Source organism: Schistocerca cancellata, chromosome 10 (genome assembly GCF_023864275.1).
Source record: "Schistocerca cancellata isolate TAMUIC-IGC-003103 chromosome 10, iqSchCanc2.1, whole genome shotgun sequence".
Taxonomy (NCBI): Eukaryota; Metazoa; Arthropoda; class Insecta; order Orthoptera; family Acrididae; genus Schistocerca; species Schistocerca cancellata.
In genome coordinates this window covers 220,591,386-220,602,852 of record NC_064635.1, presented here as the reverse complement: position 1 = coordinate 220,602,852, position 11,467 = coordinate 220,591,386, and the positions used below count along the sequence as shown (strand labels likewise).

The window sequence follows — 11,467 nt, the reverse complement described above, 5'->3', positions numbered from 1 at the left end:
TACTTACCAAATTTTATGATTCTAGGTCAACTGAAAGGATTTGATGAGTGAGTTTACGAGTATCAAAATATGTGACATACCCTATGTGAGCAAAATGTGAACGAGGAGAGAGAGAAAGAGCGAGAGAGAGAGAGAGAGAGAGAGAGAGAGAGAGAGAGAGAGAGAGAGAGAGAGAGAGAGAGAGAGACAGAGATTTATTCATTATCTCTTCTTACGTGAAACGACAAGCCTTACCTCAGATGCAATAACAGCTTTCAGAGGCTTGACAGGGCAGTCAAGACAAAAAAATGGTTCAAATGGCTCTGAGCACTATGGGACTTAACTTCTGTGGTAGAACTTAGAACTACTTAAACCTAACTAACCTAAGGACATCACACACACCCATGCCCGACGCAGGATTCGAACCTGCGACCGTAGCGGTCACGCGGTTCCAGACTCAAGCGCCTAGAACCGCACGGCCACACCGGCTGGCGGGCAGTTAAGAGCCTGTAACAAATCATTAAGTGAACACAGCAGAACGAGGACTGCTGACCACTGGTAAATAAGCGGGCCACATTCAGCCGTAACAAGCAGAATGTCACATCATTGCCTTTCGCCTATCTCCATAAACATCTCAGTTCATCATCTCTGAATCCAGTTGGCCATAAGGATCGACGACATCCATATGGAAGCACTCGATTCAACGATTATTGCACAGTAGTGACAATCATGTGTTAGATGTTCCAGAAATTCTCATGGACACTACATGCTGTTCCTCTAAGTAACCACCTGACTCTCATCGGACTTAGCACTGGCCGCGGCCAACCCACTGCTGATGGGGAACTGAGGGTCTTCCAACACCAGTACATCTCACGCTGATCATTGCACTAACACCAACGTGACTGGTGTGAAGGAGGGCCCCCTGATGCCTCTATTCCTAGTCACAGCTGCAGGGACCTCAGCGTACCAGGATCAGGATAAGTCGACTTCCGATAGCATGGTACATCACCACCTTCTAGAGCAGGATTGGGGACGCTGTAACACACTTTGGGGGTATAATCTCAAGCTTCAGCTTCACCTGCAGATTGCAGACACCAGACCAAAAGATTTCAGTCGAATTCCTGGAGCAGTGGCCCTTGCCAGTCAACTGAGCCGACGACACAAATCATCAGAATTTCCACTGTGTCACTGGCATGAGGCAACATCCGAAGCTGACGAGAAGACACAGAACTGTAAATACGAACTAACAAATGTGAACTTTCTAATCATGTTTTATTGGTGCTAAAAGACCGTCAACAGGATCTACAACACCATCCTGTCGGTGTAGAGGTGTCTCTGCTCGGCTCTGCTACAGAATGTTGTTGCTATGTACACCACAGGCCATTAAAATTACATCGTGGATGTGGCGTGTAACCAATACCAAAGTGACATGAAGTATACTACATGCTTGGATAGCAAATGATCACTATTTCAGAGCAACAGTAACAAATGTTTACGAGTAACGCCACCTACATTCTGTATAAAAGGAAAGATTACATAGCTGATTTCTCTCTGAGAAATCACATTTGAACGTTGAGTAGTTGTGAGAAGGCAGTGTTGCACCTCGTCTAAGTGGAAGAAACACCTACCAGCATGTATCTGAATTAAACAGCGGCAGCATAGTGGTCTATCAAGACAGCACTTTATCAAGGCGAGTACGTATCCACATGGACAGTGCGGTGTTCTCTGGAGCACTAGGACGACCACCGCTGCGGCTTCACTTGACGCCTCGGCAGAGACAGGACCACTGACAGTATGCCCCCAATGAGAACTCTGGCCTCTGGAGTGGCACCATGTTGTCTATTGAAACCAGTCCTGGTTCTGAGTTCGGCACCGTGACTGATGTGTCTGTGTGTGCGGGGGCCTGAGAAGAATGGACGTTGCCAGATTGCATTCGTCATCCTCCTACAACCCCAGCACCTGGCAAGTGGGTTTGCCACCGAGCATGCAAGAAGAACATCTGTGATTCACGTAACTGATAATCTGGATAGCAGATATTGTAGTTCTGGCGTTTTTGGGTCATTAATTGTGCCGTTCTTCGATGCTTCCGTCATGTTATCTTTCAGCAAGATACTGCTAGACCGCATGTAGTCTTCTTGTTCTGTTCTGGCTACCTCAATACAGCTGTGTTCGTCAGTCACCATGGTGAGCATGTTCTCCAGATGTCACACACACACACACACACACACACACACACACACACACACACACACAGGGAACATCTGGCCATGGCTTGCCACCATTCGCCCCCCCTCCCCCCCCCCCACATTATGTTTGATGAGCACTGGCACAGGCCTGAAGCAGCATCTCTCTCATCCAATCTCAGTTACACTCCATATGCATCTGGGTCAGAGCCGTTGTCGCTGCCACACGTGACAGCTCCGTGTTCTGCACATTTTGTATACCCATAAATCACAAAAAATTTAATTATGTGTTCTATCTGCTATATTGTACACGAACAATAAGCAAAATTTCCTTTTCTGCCAATCTTCCAGGTGCTGCAGTTTCAACGGCCTGCAGAGTGTACCCAACGATGGCGTTTGGCGGGAGGGGAGAATGAATCTGAAATCTGCTTTTGTCAAGGTAAAGCACACTTATCGATGTATCTCCATCGTTTTTTCATCAATCAGTACCGATTAAAATATCGCGTTTTAGGTGTAACTTGCATCAAAAGTCTTATTTACACAAAGAATTGTCAAAAAATTAATAAACAGTGCCGTATAGAATCAGTATTGGTAGATTAGTGTACGGAAGCTATCGCACGCGATGTTACTGCGAAAGAAAAGTGGTTTTTATTTCCACTGTATGTCAGTAATTTTAAGCATAAAAGGAAACAAATAGTGAAGAACCGTATGATGAGAGTAAATACAAGTAAAATGCCTGCCGCGAAGATATTTGGATAATTAGAAGCAATTTTATGTCGTAACCGAAAGTGTATGTTGTATTACATCAGAAACTTCGTTTGTTTACGTGAAAGCTGTTTCTTTTTGAGACTACGATTTTCGCACCCAGTCTCTTCGACACAACTTTAATGACTCTAAAACACTATATTTGCAATATCTAAATCAGATAGTTCAGTCACTCGCATTGCTCATTGAATATTAACACGGGATAATGTTTCTTTCTACTGTTAATTTCGATTTCTTCCAGTACATCTGACATCCGAAACTGGTTATCCTATAATTTATTTATTGTTCCGTGGGACCAAATTAAGGAGAAGTCTCCATGGTCATGGAACGAGTCAATACATGAAATTATAACACGATAGTAGAAACAGATAAAATGATATATAAGAAACCTCCCAATACAGTATCTGAACTGAGAAACTCTCTCGATTTTCTCGTATCTATTTTTCAGAAATTTCGGCGCCACGTTGTTGCTAGACATGTATTTTGTTTTTTCAAATGATGTGTAGAGTAGTGCTTGTAAAAACATAACGTAGAAGCACAGCACAGCACAGCACATCACATGACAAAAACCTGCAAATTATGTAACATTATTCACTATTTGCTTATTACTTCATCATTGTCAATGATTAATTCGAATTAAAATGAATGCCGAAACCCGGGATCGAACCAGGGACCTTTAGATCTTCAGTCTAACGCTCTCCCAACTGAGCTATTTCGGCACACGGACGACACTATCATTATCTATGCACAGTCCAAAACTGGTCAATGTTAAGATAACCAATTTCTTTTCATTTTTATACCGAAAGCGAAGCTATTGCTTAAAAACACCACGTAGCTACGAGACTATGCTGTCTTCGTCGACAGCGTCCATCCCGCCTGACTTCATGTAGAGGCGTATGGCGATCGATGGGATGCAATGGGAATTTGCATTCTGGTAAAAGACATTCCTATCTGGAGAAGAATTACCGCTAAGTTTAATTGCTGTTCATCTGTCGGAGTTATCCGAGGTGCATTCCACAAAGAACCCCGATCGTGCGAAATCTTACTGGGCCTCTCCGTTAATGAAATGCTAGAAGCATTCTTCAGTTGTTTCTTGACCTTTGAAAGACTTTTGATTCGGTAGTGTGAGCATACCTATTGTATTAGAGTACCTAAATACCTCCGAAATATCAAATGGATTGAAAACTTCTCGATATGCAGAATGCAGCACATTAGTTACGACCAGTAAATGCTGTTCTCGACGGGCAGGACGCTAATGCAGCAAGAATGTCTGATTGGGCCGCTACTTTCAGTAATGAGTGTAACTGCAATTATTGTTCCTCAATGACACTGTTTTGGGGGAAAATGTTGAAAACATTGAAAGAGAAACTGAAATGATTAAATGGAAGAAGCGTATTGACTTACTAATTGAAAGAATATTTACAATTAAACTTACATTTCGAGAAACACAGCATATTACAACATGGCAGTGAAACTAGACTGTCTCTGTGCATGCGAATGCCTAGTACTTATACGAGGGTAAGTCAATTATTATCTGCAATTTAGTTATATTTTTGTTTATTTTGGTAGTGCTGTCGTCTTGCATTGATGACACATGCTTTGTTTAATTGTTGTTATATCTTTGCAGTTTTCAAGCTGCTAGGTCACTTTCGTTATTGCTGCCGTGCTTTTAATCATGACGGCTCCGCTGTTCAGGGATCGGTTTTTTGTGGTCGAAGACTTTCGGTACAGTACGGGAACAGTGTTTTGGCACGACGGGGTGTCTACGAATGGATTGAAAAATTCCGAAATGATCGCACAAGTGTTACGCACGATGACAGAGCCGGACGACCGTTTACTGCCACAAATGAAGAAACCATTGAGCGTTCACGTGAAATGATTCACTTAAGACGATTAGCTGTTGACGAAGAGGCACATCGTCTGCAAATTAGCCACGGTTCTGCCTACAAAATCATCCACAACAGACTTGGATTTCACAAAGTTTGAGCAAGATGGCTCCCAAAACAACTCACACAGTTACATAAACAAACGCGATCGGACATTTGCAAAAAACATTTGAATCGCTATGGTAACGAAGGGGTCAACTTCTAAGACAGGATCACTACCGGTGACGAAACATGGATCCATCATTACGAGCCGGAGAGTAAACTGCAGAGTATGGAATGGAAACATCCAAATTCGCCATGCAAATAAAAGTTCAAGACCCAACTGTTCGCAGGAAAACTGATGCTTACGGTTTTTGGGACACACAAGGTCCAATACTGGAACATTATGGGGAAAGAGGCACAATAATAAACAGTGAGATGCTTGCAGCCAGGCTAAAGCCTGCAATTCGAAGCAAGCGCAGAGGATTGCTGTCAAAAGGCGTTGTGTTGTTGCACGACAATGCCCGTCCGCATACTGCTGCCCACACTGCTGGAACGCTCCAGAAACTCAAATTTGAAGTACTGGATCGTCCTCCATGTAGTCCCGATCTTGCCCCTTCTGACTATCACTTGTTTGGCCCACTCAAACGGGCATTAAGGGGCCGTCGATTTGCCTCGGACGAAGCAGTGAAAGAAGCGCTGCATTCCTGGCTCGCAGCTCAACCTCAGAAAAGTTCTGAGGGCATCAGGAAGCTTGTACACCGATGGACCAAGTGCGTTCAAACGCAAGGAGACTATGTCGAAAAATTGTGTTCTTGTGAATTTCCTATTTCATTACAATAAAATTTTATAACTACTTTGCGGATAATAATTGACTTATCCTCGTATATTAGGCAAACTAAAAACATTAGAGAGAAAAATTAGGAGCAAAAGTTAAAGGTTGAGTAAGAAGCACAGAAGCCTGAATGTTAAGAAGTAATGAAGAAAAACAAAAAAAGTAAGGAAAACGAGGCTGCTATTTCGTGTACACTTGTGTTGAACAAAAGATCAAAACAGTTGCTCGCCAAAACATTCACTAAACAAAACGAGTATGCTCAGCAGTAGGTAACTCTCGGCACGAGTAAACTTCTATACTGGGTATTTAGGATGGAATACAATTAAAAGACAGGCGATATAAACGAGTGCCAGAGGACATCGCGCAACAGTTCACGCCTGGATCCACTACCGTTTAATTACCAACCAATGTCCGGTATGAGACAATGGGTTCCGACGTCCATTCGCACTCGTAGGCCGCACACACGCAAAACGTCGTTTTTTTTTTTTTTCCGGCTCTGTCGATCACTTACAGCCAATTCACAGCGGCCGTCACGTCACGTCACGTCACGTTACGTCTGCCACACGGCACGACACCGTCAAGGTTTTCACGGCTGATGTCACCTTCTATTGTTGATCACATAACCCGCAAGCTCATTTCCTTCGTATATACAGCCATGCTCGCATCCTTCTTACCTCGTTTCATCGTGCTTTCGTTAAGTCATAGTTTTCGTGGTTGATATCAATCGGTATTTTACATCTTTGTTCTTCGTTCTTTGTTACATGTTATAAAAGGAAAACAGTTGAGCACGACCATGCAAGTTGAGATGACGTGACGTGAACTGACGTGACGTGACGGTGCCGTTATGTGACAGCCAGTGTGGATTGGCCTTTGCTGCCAGACTGTGCCGTTCCACAACTGTCACTGTCACAGTACTTCTGACGAGTAACTAAAATCGGTACGATTGGCGTTCAGTTGAAATCGACCGATTAAATATGACGCGAAGCACATTAAACTGCGCTGTGGATCCTCGTGTTACTAAAGCCTTTATTTGCCATTCATATTCGTTGTCTTCGCAAAGTCAAACCGAGATCATCATCCTTCAACCTAACCTACACTTCAGTAAGCTCAAGAGATCGGTCTGTCACCACAACCAAATCGACCAGTTTCCACCGGACATTGATGGCCCTTAGGCTATCTGAGAATGCTTGACGACCACGTCCATTTGTCTAGTACCTGCGCTCGTACATCCATTCTCTGTATCCCTGTGCAGGAGAGATTTTGATTGAAAGTCGCTTGCTCGGTATTGGTGGGCTCGGGTTCCGGTCCGGCACAAATTTCCACTGTCGTCTTTCAGTTGTACAGCTGGTGATCGCCCATATTCATAGCTGCGTGTACGTGTCGTGTTTCTCATAACAGCTATAGTCGCCGCAGAGCCTGTTCCTTTGGCCATTCTGAAGAGCACAGGAACTGCAATATGGTATTTTCCGCAAATGATAAAGGTCAGAGGGGTACGAAATTTTATTCTCTGTTTAGTACTCTTAATTCTTCTATCAACATAAAATTTGAACTAATGATTATTTTTCATTTATTTAAGAAAAGGAACGACATATTTCTTGGATGGCATCCGGACTCTCTTAAAAGACGAGTACAGTGCTATAACACTTGTCCCACTTCCATTAGGACTTTGTGTGCGGAATTCCAAACTGAAATGCTCTCACGTGGCGGGCTGCAGCGTTACAATCCATGAAGTTTGAACAACAGCTGTTAAATCTGTTAGACCGTTAGCACCACTGCAGCAGGCGTCCTGGACGCGAGTATAACAGTACGTAAGTGACGGTCGTCGGGAAATGCGACAGAGCTGTGAGTCAGCATCAAAGTTTGTGCTAATTTTTGTGTTTGTGGGCAAAAATTCGTCGAATTAGACCCAAATACCTAGAGGGATGTTCCTGTTCGCCGCAGCGCACAAAACGAAGACGTGCGCGAGTGTTTGGCCAGCAAATGCATCGCAGTGGTGGATGACCCGCCTTATTCCACGGATTTGGCCGCAGCTGACTTCTGGTTATTCCCCAAACTGAAGCTGACAATAAAAGGGCACCGTTAAAACGAAGTTAAAGACATCCAATGAAATTATGCTGCAGTACTAAATGAAATTCCAGAAATAGACTACAGTGACGGTTTGAAAACACTTTTTAAACGATTCCAACTGTCCATTGATTCAGTGGAAGACTATTTTGAATAAATCCAGTGATTTTGTGAACATAATCCGTGACTTTTTTTTAACCGCTCCAGCCCAACGGAACTGGCACACACCGTGAATTACCGACGAACCTTTTCGCCAAAAAAATCCACGACATTAGCCCCATCGCACCCGAGATCTTCTATTCCGATTGCACGCTGAAGAGCCAAAGAAACTGCTACACCTGCCTAATACCGTGCACGGCCCCTGCGAGAACGCAGAAACGTGGCATGCACTCGACTGATGTCTGGAGGAAATTGACACCGTGAAACCTGCAGGACTGTTCATAAATCCGTAAGAGTACGAGGGGGTGAAGATCTCTTCTCAACAGCACATTCTAAGGCGTCCCAGATATGCTCAATAATGTTCATGTCTGGGGAGTTTGGTGGCCAGCGGAAGTGTTTAAACCCAGCAGTGTTCCTGGAGCCACTCTGTGGCAATTCGCACTGACCTGCTGGAATTGCCCAAGTCACTCGCAATGCTCACTGAACGTGAATGGTTGCAGGTGGTCAGACAGGATGCTTACGTACATGTCACCTTTCAGAGACGTATGTTTAAAAAAAATAATAAAAAAATAAAAAAAGTCTTTATTGGTCATAACATTACACAGTAGTACATAATTTTCAACTGACATTTAAAAGTAATGAAACAAACTAAAATTAATTGCAGGTTCCTTGGCATTTTAGAAGAGATCAGTCTAAACCAGATAGTGATGTTCGTCACTTGAACGTATTTGTTTTTCAATGATCAAATTGTCTCTCGTTTGTTCATGTTCTGAATCGCATCGTCGAAAATGGAGTTCACATGACGGTTCTTCTGAGGAAGTTGGAGTACGTACCATAGTAATTATTCATGCGTAGTAGCTTGTGATGCTGGTCGGAGATGTACGTCCAGAAATCTCCTTCGCTCCTTTCTTTACTGGACAGCAGGCTGTCCAGTAAAGAAAGGAGCGAAGAAGAGTTTTGGACGTACGTCTCCGACCAGCATCACAAGCTACTACGCATGAACAAAATATCGCGTGTCCCTTCAACCAGTTGACGGCATTTTTCTTCCAGGTGGGGTATAATTCTTCTTCCGGGTATAAAAGGTACGCTGGCGTTATCAAATACGGCGGTTTTCTCTGCATAGTTGCTAATTTTTTCCTGATTGACAATCATATATTATTTGCATTTCCACAGACAAATTGATGTTCATCTGTGTCAATCAGGTTGCAAGTGGTACACAAAGGGGAATCAGCCAGATGAATGGAATGTAGTCTGGAGTTCGTAGAAAATTTCCTATACACAAAATAATACCACAATGACGGCACTCTTGTTGGTAAATGCGGGTGGTGATATTCCTCCAAATATCGCGCCAAGAGTGACCGACGTATTTTTGTTGTACGATGTTCTTGGTCTGAGACGTACCAGGGATCCACCTGCTGGCTCTCCACACCACTACAGGGCCTCCGGCAGCCTGACAGTCCCCTGCTGAGATGCAGGATCCGAGGACTCACGAGGTCGTCTCCACACCCGTACACGTCCACCCTCTCGATACAATTTGAAGCGAGACTCGTCCCACCAGGCAACGTGTTTCCAGTGATCAACAGTCCAATGTCGGTGTTGACAGGCCTAGACGAGAAAAGTTTTGTGACGTGCAGTCATCAAGGATACACGAGTGGGGTTTCAACTCCGAAAGCCCATATCGATGATGTTTCGTCGAATGGTTCGCATTCTGACACTTGCTAATGGCCGAGCACTGAAATCTGCAGCAATTTGCGGAAGGGTTGCACTTATGTCACGCTGAACGATTCTCTTCAGTCGTCGTTGATCCCGTTGTTGCAGGATCTTTTCCTGGACACATCGATATCGGATATTTGATGTTTCACCGGATTCCTGATATCCACGGTACACTCGTGAAATGGTCGCACGGGACCATCCCCACTTCATCGCCACCTCGGAGATGCTGTGTCTCATCGCACGTGTGCCGACTGTAACACCACGTTCAAACTCGCTTAAATCATACTTGTCGGGAAATGCGCTAGAGCAGTGACACAGCATTAAGTTTTGTGTTTGTGGGCAAGAATTCTTCGAATCTGACCCGAATAACTAGAGGCATATTCCAGATCGTGCGCGCGTGTTTGGCCAGAAAACGAATCAGACTCCTAGATCACCCTCCGTATTCACCGGATTTGGCCCCAGCCGGTGTCTGATTGTTCTCCAAATTGAAGCTGCCAATGAAAGGACCGCATTACCACGCAGTTAAAGACGTGCAAGGAAATTGTGCTGTAGTACTAAATATAACTCCAAGAAAGAGCTACAGTGGCTATTCGAAAACATCTTTAAAACGATTTCAGCTGTCTGTTGATTCAGGGGAAGACTATTTTCAATAATTTCGTGAACATAATCCGTGTCTTTTATATTTCATAGCCGCAGCCGTAACTTACTGGAACAGACTTGTGTATTACTGGTGAAACTTTTCGTAAAAAAATATCCAAGAAATTGGCGCCAGTGCACTCGGAATCAGCTATTACACTGTAGATAGCACGAAGCTAGGGTCTCACGCCAGGCATCGGCGTCATATAAACACTTTCCACTATTTACTTCCACAAAAACTGGTCCCTTGCACATGAGCACAAACGCCCATTTGAACCAAGTTTTCGTAAACTCTTTTGCGGTGTTATAGCTCGGCTGTGCGACGAAACGGAGAATCTGTTAGATGACATGAAATTAAAAAAATGTAAAGAAACAATAGAGGTAGCTCTAACGTTGTGTTTGATGATCGAAACAAAACTTAAGAATAATCAAGACACATTCGCTGGGCTAGTCAACGTAGCAAAAGCGGTTGACAGTGTCAAATGTCGCATGATTTTGAAATTATCAGTGCAATAGGTGTACAAATAGTAAGAATGGAATACCAAGAACAAAGTGGTCGGATTAGAAAGTGTGTAAGACACGTAAGTAATCTTTCGCCTGTACTTTGTAGTTAATACATTTAACAAGCCATGACGGAAAGAAAATAAAGGTTCAACAGTGGGATTAAAATTCAGTGTGAGTGGGTATCAATGATAAGATTCGCTGATGGCGTTGACATCCTCATTGAAAGTGAGGAAGAATTGCGCCACCTTTTGAATGGAATGAATATCTAATGAACACCCATTTTGCATTGAGACTAAACTGAAAAAGACGAAAGTAATAGCAGAAATGCGATTAGCGACTAACTTAACATCAAAATAGGGAACGAAGTAGACAAAGCGAAGAAATTGTCCCATATTGGAAGCAAAATAGTAAATAACGGACGAAGAGACTCTAGCGCCAAATAATCTACTGATATCAATCATAGGCCTTAATTTCCGAGAATGTACGTGTGTTGTGGCACCTAGATCGCTTCGGGAGCAGGTCGAGCAAATACTGCAACGCACGCAAACAAATTATAACTACTTTATTAAAACTTGAGCGTGGTCAATACTTTGGAAACGATTAATGTCCACGCAGATGACTTTTATTTGACACTTTTACTGACACTTGTAACATTTAACACTTCGCCATTGCAGAAGGATTGTGTCATATCACAGTACAGTTATCAATAACACAATACAAAGTTCAGAATGGCTGTTGTACCTGCACACACACACACACAGCCG

The 11,467-nt window shown here is 43.5% G+C and overlaps 1 non-coding gene across 1 annotated transcript; it reads right to left on the bottom strand.

Moving 5' to 3' along the window:
- Positions 1-3,573: 3,573 nt before the first annotated feature.
- Trnaf-gaa (transfer RNA phenylalanine (anticodon GAA)) lies at positions 3,574-3,646 on the bottom strand. The gene has a single exon. It is a non-coding gene; the product is annotated as a tRNA-Phe (tRNA).
- Between the last annotated feature and the right edge of the window lie 7,821 nt (positions 3,647-11,467).